Here is a 13777-nt window from a genome sequence, read left to right on the forward strand (position 1 = left end):
AATAAACCAGATGAGCTGTGACACTCTGCTCACTGAAATACACCCGCCACCCACACCTCTTCGCTAAAGCATGTGGGGTTTGTGATGCAGAGTTTTGGTTGAAAGTCTGTTTCTAGACATGGTGGTCTTGGTGCCTGTCTCTCCCGTGGGCTGCGCTGTAAGTCTACTGTGCTTTTTGGCAGCTTGCCTGCTGCTGGATGAGTGGGGTTGGTTTTGAAGAACAGTAGGAAAAGAACTTCAGTGGGGCACAGAGGCTGGAGGGGAAAGGCCAATGGGTGTCCAATCTGGGTTTGGTGTTCCTGGGAAGGGAAGGCAGCTGGGATGAGCAGGAAGCACAATATTGTTCCCATTTGTAAACCCACTTATTAATCATTTACCAGGGTCCTACTGAAAAGGAGAATAAGATTTAATGATCCATGGAGTTCATCTTGCTGTACAGCCTGCTAAGTATTTGGGAAGTGTCCTTCTCTGCAAAAGCTCTGCTGACCACCACCTCTTGAACTAGCAGTCACATCTCTCCTGTGCCACTTTGGCTTCGCTTCAGGACATTGTGCAGAGAAGGAGCTCAGGAAACTTACTCTAAAGCCAACTAGCTGGCTCCAAATCTCTTATCCTCACAGCCTGGCATGGCACTTAATGTGTTTTAGGGGTTTTGTTGTGTGGTGTGTGGGTTTTTTTTTTTTAATCAAAATGAAGTGATTGCAGTGTAGCTCAAAAGCATTTTGTAGAGAAGTTTTTAACTCCCCCCCCCCCCCCCCACCCCCAGAATCCCAAACTGCAGTTTGGGAAACTAAACTTTTATAAAACAAGGCTGTTCATCTCTCTGAGGAGATGCTTGTGAAAATGTGGCAGGTTGCCACATTCTGGTTGAGCAATTTCCTATGGTGGACAGTATTTTTAAAAACATGCTTCCCTCAGCTATCTTCCCTCCCCTTTCACCATTACAGTAACCATCTTCCCCTGCCCTCCCTCATCCCCCAGCTCTTAGCCCAGAATATTTCTTCTTTTAGGATGACTGGATCTTTTTGGAAAAACACAAAGCCAGATCCTCAGCAGGTGTCCATCTGCACCGTTCTACTGAAGTTTTAACCTTTCCTGATGGGAGTGGAGGAAGGTGCAGTCTTCAGTCAAGACACAATAGAAAAGCCCTCTGAATGCTTATTTAGTAAAATGTCAGAAATATCTAAGGCCTGCTGTAGTGAGAACCAGCCCAGAACGCTGTTCCCTAGCACACAGACCACTTGGCAGCCTTTCTGCACCAGTGTCTCTCCCTGTGCAGTCTCTCTATGCTGGCTCAATTACTTTTGAGCCTTCTATGCCTGTGTGAAGGGGATAGGGACAGATAGACACGCAAAGGATTTGCACTTGTTGTGTGATGGCTGCCTTCCTGGCCAGCTTGTTGAGTCTGGCTGAGCTGTTGCAGCTCAAGCTCTGTACCTGGTCATTGTAACAATTCCTATCCTCAGTGGACTGGCATAGAGAGGGACTTGAAACGTGATCACCAGTGGGTTACTTGAGCAATATGGGTCTCATAAGTGATCCATAAGACGTTCTTGGCAAAAACCCAATGACCTCTTTCTGCCTCAAATGGCAAAGCTCTTTCTCCCCCCCCCCTTTGTCTTTTATAGATCAAAAAGACCAAAGCTGGAATTTTCCAGTGAACCTAGGAGAGTTAGGCACCCAAGCATGATGACTTTCAATAGGATGTTGGTGCCTATCTGCCTCTGGCTTATTTTGAAAAATCAAGCCTAAATATTTTAAACAGATGAATCCCCAAAACAAGTATTTGCCCAGTAAATGTGGAATGTTCGTTGGCTAGAGCTAAAATCTGAAAAGCTTAAGAAACGAATTTATACCGACATTCAGAACCATCAGCTCACTGGCAGAGAAACACAAGATAGAAGCCCTTTGTCTTTTTTTCTTTGTCTGTACTGCCATATCCATTACAAAATGACATGCACAGTGGTTACAATGGCCCTTTTATTTTTTCCCCCTAAGTTTTTGTTTTGTTTGTATTTTTTTGTCTTGTTTCGGTAGCTGTCTGAGCAGCGCACTAGGAAGTCATCTGAGAAAGAGCTGCTGCAGAAATCCTGAACTCTGGGGACTGCCAAATTGATTCTCCCGTTGATAATCATAGGGATTATTTTTAGCAGAAAGTGATGATTAGCCGTGTGTTGCAGAAGAGGGGACAAAGGAGATGAGATGGATGCTGGGAAGAATGTTTCCAAAGGAGAGCATGGGGTGTCTGGAGTGAAAGACACAAGATCTTTGAAAGCTTTTCACAGAAAAAACACTGAGGGCTTGATTCTCATTAACACGAAGGCGCCTTTGCACCCACTTTAAGGCCTTTTAAACAATGCTCTGACAGCATAAAGGCGCTATAAAGACTGGCTTTCTCAGTCTAACTACTGGTGTAAGTGAGAAGGTTTTATACCAGTATCATCATATTGGTTAGGGATGTGATGGTTGTATTTTTTTTTCCTCTTTATTTTACTATGTGACAAAGTTCCTCCTCTACCTTGGTGGGTCTTGCGCTTATTGGCAGATTTGCTCGCCTTGGAGCTTCACGGCAGCCCTGAGCATGACTGTTTTTTCTGAACCCACAGTCCAGTTCAACTCCTCCTGTGTCTGACCAGGATTTGGGGGGAACCCAGGCCCGCCCTGTACTCCGGGTTCCAGCCTAGGCCCTGTGGAATGCAGCTGTCTAGAGTGCCTCCTGGAACAGCTGTGTGACAGCTACAACTCCCTGGCTACTTCCCCATGGCCTCCTCCCAACCCCTTCTTTATCCTCGCCATAGGACCTTCCTCCTGGTGTCTGATGCTTGTACACCTCAGTCCTCCAACAGTCCACGTTCTCACTCTCAGCTCCTAGTACCTCTTGCTCCCAGCTCCTCACAAACTGAAGTGAGCTCCTTTTTAAACCCAGGTGCCCTGATTAGCCTGCCTTAATTGATTCTAGCAGCTTCTTGATTGGCTGCAGGTGTTCTAATCAGCCTGTCTTAATGGTCTCCAGAAGGTTCCTGATTGTTTTGGAACCTTCCCTGTTACCTTACCCAGGGAAAAAGGACCTACTTAACCTGGGGCTAATATATCTGCCTTCTATTACTCTCCTGTAGCCATCTGACCTGACCCTGTCTCAACTGCTATAGCTTATTTTGCTTCCTGAACTGGAATTATCTGGATAACTGTTTTTGTAGCACTATAAATGAGCTAGCACTAGGGCTGGCCAGAAATCAAGAATTGAGTTTTCCACATGGGAATAAAAATGGGACCTTTTTTTGGGGGGGGGGGGGCACATGGGGATATTTTTCTTGACATTTCACCGTAGAATAGCTAGTCCCCCAGTGGTAAGGGGACTCATATGGGAGACCTGAATTTGAGTCCCTGTCAGGAGCAGCGGATATGCCCTGAAAGTGGTGCTAGGGGGAGCATACAGGTGCCTGAACGATGGCCCCACCTTTTCCCCTCAAGACCCCACCCCCATTCACTCCTCTCCATCCCTCGCCCTGTCACTCACCCTTATGGCCGGTAAAAAGTGGGAGGGCCATGGCCCTGTTCTGGCACCCCTGGTCCCTGTTCTCCCTGATTTGAAGCAGGGACTCGAACCTGCATCTTTCATATTCTAGCCAAGTTTCCTACCCACCAGGCTACTGGCCATGGCGGGATTGTTTTCTCTGGTTTGGATGAAAATTCCATCCTGGACTTGAAGCCTTTTCAACCAATAGTCTACAGCAGCAAATTCTTCTTATGTAGCCAGAGCCTAACTCTGCTCTCACTTATACTAGGAAAAAAACATGAACAACTCCACCGAATTCAGGGTTGTGCGAGGGCTGGTCTTCACACTGCTTTGGTAATGATTGAACTCAATTTGTGGAAATAGGTTATACCATTCTGTGCACCTTTTATACTGGTATAACTGCATCCATGCTGGGAGGAGGCGGTTTGAGAGAGGGGGTGTTGAACTGATTGAATTGTATAGTTCAAGTGATGCCAAAAAACTGTGTAGACAAGCTCTGCATGAGAGCAGAATGAGCTCCCTAATGAACCAGTATTTCCCGGCTGAGCATCTGTGTGCAGAAACGAAGCTGCTTAGAGTGGTCCCAGAAAGCAAGAGGCAGAAGCAGGCCGTGTGACCGCGCATCTATCATCCTGTGCTTCCCCAGCCCTAAACTTGGATGCAAAATGACTGGGAACATGCTTGGTGGAGTGAACTCCCAAGATGCCTCTCCGAGTCGTGCTGATTACTGGGGCAAGATGACTGCAAGGCACGCTCTGCAGAAGAATAAGTAGAGTGCAGTAAGCAGAGCTGGAGAAATATTGCAACTGGCTACCTGGAGTGGGCAGGATTTGCCAAAGCCTCTTGGCAGGGCACAAAGACAGTCCAGTTCGGAGGGCCAGACTCAGATTTTGATTACGCTGGGTTTATACCACTGTAATCTCCCTGGTTGCTGTGGAATTTCACAGGGCTAACTGATATCTGGCCTGGTAAGTCTAAAATTTGGAAATCCCAGAGCTTGTGATGTGGTGTTTTTTTTGTATGTGATACATACAGACACATTGCGTGTTGCTCAAACCCTTGCGGGGTCGAAGAGCTCAGGGCTCCAGCCCGAGCCTCGATATCTACAGTGATTTTTTTTTTTTTATAGCCCCGTGAGCTTGAGTCAGCTGACACAGGCCAGCCCCGGGTGTTTTATTGCAGTGTAAATATACCCTATACTACAACAGATGGACAAAACACACAGCGAGGGGAAAGAGGCATGCTAGGTGGTTTAGAGACATTTGGCCATGACCCTACCTGCTTATGATCTCTAGGTGAAAGTGTTGTCTGTATTGGAAGAGGGCAAGATTTGCTAAATGATCTCTTTGGGGGTGGGGGGAACAGGCAGCGACGGCAGCTTTTTTCATGTAGTGTCTGTTGGTGGAGAAATATGACACTATCAGCTTGCCAAAACCACTCCATTCTTTGTAGAGAGCAGAGTAATTTGGAGAGTATTTTATGGACTGAGGTTTCACCACAAAGATTTCCCATGACAGGAGGGGGTGTATGTCGAAGTGTCTTTTGAGTGTGAGATCTGGAATCAGCCTGTGTGTGGAGGAAACCTTACTTTTTCCATGTAAACTCCCCCCCCCCCCCTTTAAGTCTTTCATTAGTAGCTGGGGGGGGGCAGAGACATTCTTCAGATGCCCCAGGCATTGAGGCAATTGAGCACAGATTTTTGTTCCCTTCTGTTGGAAACTCTGGCAGTAAGGCCCAGTGCTTTGGAGAACTGACTGCTAATCGGCCTCATTCCACAGCCAGGGCCTGGGGGAAGGCAAGGGACAGTAGTAACATGAGGGCAAAAAGAAAGCTGAAGGCCACAGGGACGAAGGCTGCAGGATAAAAGAGAGCAAAGAGGGGGGGGGGGAAAAAATGAATTCAGAATTTAAAAAAAAAAATATTGGTGGGACTCAGGGCACCTTAAGGGTGCTTAGCACTCTCAAGTCCCACTAAAGACAGGGGCCCAGATCCTCCAAGGTATTGAAGTACCTAACTCCCAGAGGGGTGAGGTGCTTAAATACTTTGGAGGATCTGGGCTGGGATGCTCAGCACCTTTCAGGATCAGCCCCATAGCACCTGTGAAAATGCAGGGCCCGAGTCCCTGCAGCTTCCATGTACTATGATCAGAGGTGTGGGCACTCAGCGCCTTGCAGGATGAGGTTTGAACTCGGGAGAAGTAAGAAAGTGGTGAGAGCCTAGAATTATTCATTCCCTTCCTGACCTTGCTGGAGGAAATGTCAAGCTTTGTTAGCCGTAAATTCCGGTCCTTTATTTGCCCTGGAAGTTGAAGCTTGCACAGAACTTTTTTTCCTTCAATCTCCCCCACTGTGCAATCAAATCCACCCGAGAGTTATTTAATGCGCGTGTGTGAGCCATCATAGACGTGATAAAGTGTCTTCAACGATAACCCTCTCAAGGTCTGGAATTTAAAAAGAGAGCCTGGGGGAGAGGTTCCCTCCCCCCCTGGGGCATTTCCTCTCCAAATTTTGAACCATTTATGATCCTCATCCCCATCGCTCCACTGCTTTCTGGCTGCAGTGATTGTAATGCTGAGGGCTTTTTGTTTTCTTTCTGGGAGAAGAGAGGCAATTGAATAGCGAAGGGAATGAAATTACAGTCCTACAGAGGCATGCGATTAGCATGATCTCTGGGCCACATTTACCCCCTGGTGTGATTCCATGGGCTTGTGCCAAGGAGTTACTCTGATGATGATCTATTTTAAATTGCTGTAGCCTCTGAGTACCTCACAGTCTTGGGGCTTATCTATACAAACAGTTCACGGCAAGCTGGGGTGTAAATCTGTCATGCTCACATGCTGCTCGCTAATGGCCTGCACAGCTGCAGGGTCTGCATGCTAAAAGCTCCCTAGCGTGCACTGACTGACTCCCATTTCAAAGCGGGGTAGATCCGAGCGCACTGCGGAGCTTGTAGTGCATGGCAGCAGCAGGGTCCACACAGACAATTAGAGCGTGGTGGGCCGAGGCAAGGTAGACTTACGCCCCAGCTTACCGCAGTCAGTGTTTGGCTAGACAAGCCCATTTGACAGATAGGGAACTAAGACACCAGAGGGTATCTCTACACTCAAGTTCCCTCTCAGCTGCATGGCGGTTTTGCCAATTGCCATGCTCTCCCCCAGAGCGCAGAGGGTTAGGGGGAGTGTGTTGTGGTGCATGTTTGTGTTTTTTTTTCCCTCATTCTTCCACACCCCAACCCTCTGCCCTGGCCCTACCCCAGAGCCTGCAACCCCAGCCCTGAGCCCCCCTCCTGCACTCCAAACCACTTGGCCCCACCCCCCAACCACATTGGTGCACATAACAAAATTCATTCCACACATGGATGGGACCTTGCTCTACACCTCTTGAGGTGGTGAGCCTCCCGGCCTGGGTCAACTGCTCAGGTTGGCGCTAGCGCTGTAATAGCTGCGCAGGGCCCAAGCTCCAGCCTGTGCCACAAAGTCCGAGCACCATCGGCGATTGGAGCGCTAGCATGAGTCCTGCTAGCCCTGTCAACCCGGCTGGGGGACTCGCTGCCCAGGGCACCATAGATGTACCCAAGTCCCAGATCCTCCAGGGCATTTGGACACTCAATTCCCATTGAGTTAGGTGCCTAAATACCTCAGGGTGTAAGTGGCTTGTCCTAGATCATGCAGGAAATCTGTGGCAGAGCAGGGTCTCCCAAGCCTGAGACTAGCGACCTAATCGCTGAACTGCCCTTCTTATCTAAATTATTACATGGTGGTAGCTCTAAAAGTCTCCAGTAAGTGATTAGAGCCCTGTGTACTATGCACTGTGAGTGCATAGGGAACATTGATGTAAGGCGAAGTTCACCTCCGTTCAGCAGGGTATGTCTCTACCATGCTTTCTAACCCTCGCTACAAAGCAGTTCCTGCCCCTTCCCCTTTTCCATGGGCCAGGAGGTCCCCAGAGTTAGTGGAACTGATGCAATTCAGCTGCATGTGGGTCTGGGCAGGATCTGAAACAGGCCGGGAGTGGGGGGAGGGTGAGAGAAAATTCATGGACTTGGTGCTCAGCTGCTGGTTGGTGGCATCTAGCAGGACAGGGCCCTACACTTAATAAATCCTGAAATGGAGACGTGACATGGGCATTGGTTGCAGGGTGGATAAGAGAGAGAGATGAATAAGTTGTAAGGCTAGATGGGTCCTTTATGATGAAGTTGCAGCCCAGGCTTCCCCGTGATCCAGGCAGCAGGGGACGTATTCTCCCCTGCTCCATATGGGAAACCCTATTGAGGTGAGCTAGAGAAGGGAGATGGAACATTGGAGGAGAGTCTGAGGGCGAGCTGAAGATCTGATACAGCAGTGGCAGAGATGTGCCTGAGAAACATGAAGTGCTGCAAGTTCAGTCCCTACCCTCGCCGGGCTCTCCGAGCAGTTCTCCTGTGGCTGCATGTCTCTCAGGTGGCAAGGGAAGAAGGGGAGTGTTGTTTTTTTTGTTTGTTTGTTTGTTTGTTTGTTTGTTTTTTTGGTGTGTGTGCCCAGGCAGAAGCCTTGGATATTTAAGGCGAGGACACCGCCTGCTGCTGGGAGCATAGTTGCCTGTGTTTCCATATGTTGAGAGACGGGTGAAGAGCATCATGTTCTCCATTCGAGAAAGCAGCTTGATTTCCCCCTTCCCCCTCGCCTTGCTGGGCAGAGCTCTGTGTAGCAATTGCAGCTCTGAGTCTCCGAGGCTGGGAACTTGAAAGGGGTAGGGAGGAACAGCGCATGGCCTCCAAGTGACCCAGATATGATGCTATACGAATCATGTGACCGGGCAGAAATAACCGGTCACAGCGAGGCTTGGGTGACTCTTCTTGTTCGGGTGTCAGCTAGCGGCATGTCTGAAGTTTCAAAAGAAAACCCAACTGTCTGCCCCTCTTCTTGTAACTAGCTGCAGTGTGAATTAGCTAAAGCATTAGCTAATTAGCTAAAGCTAATTCTGTGTGAATTTTTTTTTCTCTCCAGAGGGGCTCCCCCCTCCTCTCCCACCCGCCCCCACCATGCAGTACGGGACACTTGCACTGGTGTGTTCTCACAATTCTCTTAGCAACACGTTGAGAAACTGTTTCCTCTTTTATGAGCAAAACTGAAAGTCCCTCAGGCGCCTCTTGGATTTCTTTGTGATGCTGCTGTGTAAAAGGTTGGGATTCAAAAACCCCCAGGCCAGATTCTGAGCTGGTGTAAACTGATTGATTTAGTTCTGTGGCGCTAACGCCAGTTCATACCAGCTGAGAATCCAGCCTTGCCTCCAGGTCCACAAAGTTAATATCGGTGGAGATGGTGGGCCCCATGAAAGAAACATAAGTAATTGGAGGAGCTGGACTTCTGAGCACCAATGTGAAGTCCTGGTCCTACTGATGTTAACGGGAGCTTTTTTCCATTCACTTCAGTGGAGCCAGGATTTCATGCCACCAGCAGCAACAAGATCTACAACCAAACATGACATGCCTGCTGTTAGAGCCGCATAACTAAAAGACTGCTTTCAGTTCAGCTTTTCAGTAAGGTGTTTCGTTTCCCAGGTCCATGATGCAGTAGAGGCCTGAGTTCCTTGGCTTTTTAGGGTTTGTCTACACTACCATCTCAGGGTGTGATTACAGCTCGTGTAGACATACCCAAGCTAGCTAGATTAAAGCTAGTTCGTGTACTGGAGCAGTGAAGCCAGGCAGCGTATGCATCCATGCGTGTTGTACGTGCCCACCTGGAACCCTGGGTAACTACTCATTTGCTAGCCCATTCTGCTGTGGCATCACTGCATCAGTACTAAAACTAGCTAGGGTATGTCTACACAGCCTGCAGTTACACCCCATGATTGCAGTGTAGACGTACCCTTAGAAGCATTGTATTGTAGTTATTGATAGCAGTGACTTCTATCTAGTGATTAGAGTGGGGGACTGGAAGTCCAGACTTGCCTGTCCCATTGCATAGTCCAATAGTAATCTTTGGCAAGTCACTTAACCTCTCCATCTCAGTATCCTCCTCTGTAGAATAAGTATAATAATCCCTGCCCCACACGGATCTTATGGGGTTGATTACCTAATCTTTATAAGATGCTTTGCAGTTCTCTGATGCAAGATTCATGTTACAGTGGCAAGATTCTCCAGGCCAAGCATTTTCCAGGGGTTTATTGCTGGGGTTTTGCATAGCTTGAAGTCACTTGGTCTTAATCCTGGTGCCCTTGACAGCACTTGAGACAAGCACAGAAATGTTTTTTCCTATTGCTTACACAGCAAGGGCCTGATTCTGAGTTGCACTGAGCACTTACAATTGCAGCTGAAGCCGATGGGAAAGGCAGGTGCTCAGAACCAGACTCTGAAGGCAGCCTTGTGCCCAGGTGACTGAGACTCATTCCAAGGAATAAACTTGTCAGGAATGAATGGGAGCACTGTAGCCTTGTCATTCTGACAAGGGCTCGTGTATTGATTCTTTTTTTTTTTTTTTTTTTTTTTTTTGTATTGCAGTTGCACCGTAAGGTCCCAAGATCAGGGCCTCGTTGAGCTAAGCACTCCACAGACCGTTCTTGTCCTTAAGATCAATCCAAACAAAGGCACAAAGAGGTGAAGTGACTTCTCCAACTTCAGTAGGAGAGTCAGGACAAGAACCCATGTCTTATGGGTCCCAGTCTAGAGCCCTGTCCATTGGACCCTAAGCTGTCCCTCATCAGGGTTCATTCGTGTGTGCAACTGTATTCCACAGGATACACACGCAGCAGTTTCTCAGCCCTTGATAACCAATCAATCCACTGCCAGCCAATTTTTGTAATTAATCTTTTGATTTTATCCTTGCTCCTGTGTCTCTGAGGAAGGCAGAAGCTGAAATGCCATCCTATAGTGGATTCAGTTCTGAAGGCAGAAGAAAACCATATATGTTAGAGAGTCCAAAACCAACCACATCATGTGGGATTCAAATAATTTCTTGAAACATGCCTGCCTGTTTTAAATCTCCTCTTCTTCTTTTTCTTTCTTTCTTTTCCCCCTTTGTTTGGTAAGTCTCTCTGCCCGCATGCGGCCACTGCACTAGACTCATGCCGTGCCTTTTGAACTTCAGGTTGGTTTTGTTCCTTAAATGTTAAAATAATCAAGTAGAAAGAGCTCCTCTAGGTGCAGTATTTACTGAGACAGCTGAAAGCTTTTGGTAGTGGTGTCAGTGGGAGCTGGGGGGTAATAAGTGGAGCTCTGTGCCATGGGAGAATGTCAGCCTGTGAATGAGTTTTGAACAATTCTCATAGGGAAATGAGAATATACCCAACCCAAAATGGTACAATTCCCTTCCCTCCCACCTAGTATGGACTCAATTATACCAATATGAAGGTGCTTATACTGGTTTAGCTAGTCCTGTAATAGGAAATAAGCGACTTGTACCCGTATCACTGGATCAGTAAAGATCACACCCTTACCCAAGGTGGTTCTCCGTGCAAAACCTGTGTTGACCACACCTTGGAGTACCTGAGAATTCAGGCCTCAGTAACACTCAGACAAATGACTTCAGGTTCTTTGGGTTTGCGATTGCTGCACACGTATTCTGGGTTCCAGGGCCGGGTTCTGCCCTGGGTCACACCTGAGCAGCCTGCCTGGCTTTGCTGGGTGCCCTCAGGGGCAGCCCATCCTTGGTCCCTAGTAACTTTTTTGTGTTTTGAATACAGGGGGGAAACTGTAAAAGCCGCTGGAAACTTGAAAAAGTAAATGGTGGCACTTCTCCCTCTTCCCTTTCACTGCGGCCCCCTTTTTGACAGCAAAAGTTACTACGCGACCCTAGGCAGGGAGGCCAAAGCCCGAGCCCCTCTGCCGTGTGTGTGTGTGTGTGTGTGTGTGTGTGCGCGCACGCAGGGGGTGGGGGCAAAGCCCTAGCCCCACTGCACCAGGTTTCAGCCCCAACGAGGGGTCTGTAACCTGAGCCCTGAAGCCCTCTGGCTTTGATCCCAGGTAGTGGGGCTTGGGCTTTAGCCCTGGGCCCCAGCAAGTGTAAGCCAGCCCTGGTGACCTCATTAAAACTGGGTCATGACCCACTTTGGGTTCCCAACCCACACTCTGAGAACTGCTGCGTCAGCCACTTCAAGTAAGTGGCACTGAAGGAGCTGCTGAAAGCTGGGGAGAACAGAGTTCAAGAGCTGCTGATCTGTGGGTGAGCATGTGGAAGGTGCTGCAAAGTTGACACACATTTTAGTTACCCTGACAAACAAGGGGAGGGTTTAGGATTATTCATTTTTTTTTTTTTTTTTTTTTTTTTTTTTTTTAAGAAGATAAATCGACTCGCCCAGTGTCTCTCAGTCAGTTGTTGATGTGGGTTTGATTCTCGGCTCTGCCTTTTGACTCCCAGCCCCTTGGCTTCAACCTCTAGAAACACAATCTCTAGGATAGGCTAGATGGACCATTGACCTTATCACATGGGATTCAGATTGTTCCTTGAAACACGGCTTGCCTATTGGACGTCTTGACCGTGCTCCTCATTCTGAACGCCGCCTCCATCCAGGGCTTTTGTAGGCCACTTCTTTACTCTTTTTTGCGTGAGTGGGATTGAAACCCAACAACACACTAACTGTAAAGGGATCCTGGCCTTCCTTAATTGTGGCATTGGCTGGAAGACTTTGTTTGAGGAACCCCTGAAGTATATTATTTCATTCTCACCTCATTCAGCAGAGTCATTCATTGCTGTAATTGGAGGCCAGGTTCTCCTCTCTGGTTTAGAAGGTAGGAATATAGAACTTGGCATACTGGTTCGTACCATTGGTTCAGCAAGTCTGGTATCCTGCTTCCAAGAGTACCTATTATCTCTTGCTCCAGAAGACTCAACCTTCAGGAGTTCTCTACCTTGCCTTTTGTACTGTGTACCTGGTGGGAGGTGCATCATGGAATTCCTTCCCGGTCAGCTTCTGCCTGAAGCAAGCTTTGTGACTGCCCTTATCTAAGCCATGCATAACTGTGAATATATTGGGTCATAAAATCCAGCCTTTTAAAACCCCTAGCTACAATACTTGACTTGATGACCGTTTGGCTCATTGAATTGCACAGACAGGCAAAGACTGCAGGCTGCATGAAGAAGTATTTACACATGCCCATATTTATTTTTATCCCAAGTGAAGTCTTATGGAATTTAGCAGCATCTTTTAGAGAAGGGAAACTTTTTGTTTGTTTGACTACTTGGCTGAGTGAAACGAGGCCCTCCACTGAACTTGATGGTGTTTCTCTGACTGGCTTTGAACACCCCATCGATCAATTCCATAGGGAATGTTCTAGGCATCAATAGCCCCCCCCCCCCAAAAAAAAAAAGATTTTGGTGAAAACTAGGAGGAGGAAAAAGGGAAAGGGCAGGGGGCAAACCCATCAACTTCAACATGGTCTGTAATTATCTATAGATCACAGAACTGTCTGACTTCAGGCACTGGTGCAGTGGCACCTCTGCAAACCGCTAGCATAGAGAGGGTAAACTTTTATAAGCCATGACTTTTCCCCTGTTTGAAACCAGGATAAAGCCACTGGTGCAAATAGGGGTTTACTCTTGTTGGTATCCGGGCTTTCAACCTATGCAGCAATCAAGGGAGGCCCAGACCAATAGTGAGTGTGGCCTAGTAAAGATTTAATAATTTTATTAAGATAATGTTGAAGTAAAAAGAAAATGGTACAGAGTTTAGGCATAGAAGTTTCTGGTTATCAGGGAATAAGGTACAGATTATCAAGGGATGCAAAATTCAGTTTAGGAGCGGGTGGCATAAGGAATACATAATCTGCATCTCCCCGATTGGGGGTAAAAGTTTAATGGGTCAAAGTACATACATTGAGCTATGGGGGTATGTTGTCCATATAATGGCTATGTTCAGGTGTGGAGTATGAGCGGATCCGATGATGAGGATGAATCTACCCTCATTTGGTGGGATTTAATGTTCAGTGAGTTTGATTCCAGCCCAGGAGAGCTGGATTCTATTCCCAGTTCTGCTACAGAAATGCTGGGTGATCTTGCAGGTCATTGGCTTCCAGTTTCCCCATCTGTAAATTGGTAACAATACTTCTCCTCTTAGCTGGGCGCTTTGAGATATATGGAGGAAAAGCACTATATGAGAGAAAGCTAGGGGTAGGTAACAATGTGGATTGATTGCACTCAATTTGGGTTGGTATTAAAAGAACAGTGAAGGCTCAATAACTTGCCAGAGTTAGAGACTGACTTAATTTTTGTCTTTAAAGACTTTTGGAATAAGATGTCATGGTCCTAATATGAATAAAGCATATTTGAGTCAAACTCTGTGAAGGAGA

At 47.4% G+C, this 13777-nt stretch overlaps 1 protein-coding gene across 4 annotated transcripts in view; it reads left to right on the forward strand.

Annotated features, from left to right (window-relative positions):
* KSR1 (kinase suppressor of ras 1) overlaps positions 1–13777 on the forward strand; it is a 125803-nt gene that overhangs the window by 37600 nt on the left and 74426 nt on the right. The window lies entirely within an intron of this gene.

The sequence above is a fragment of the Dermochelys coriacea genome, chromosome 17 (genome assembly GCF_009764565.3).
Source record: "Dermochelys coriacea isolate rDerCor1 chromosome 17, rDerCor1.pri.v4, whole genome shotgun sequence".
Lineage (NCBI taxonomy): Eukaryota > Metazoa > Chordata > Testudines > Dermochelyidae > Dermochelys > Dermochelys coriacea.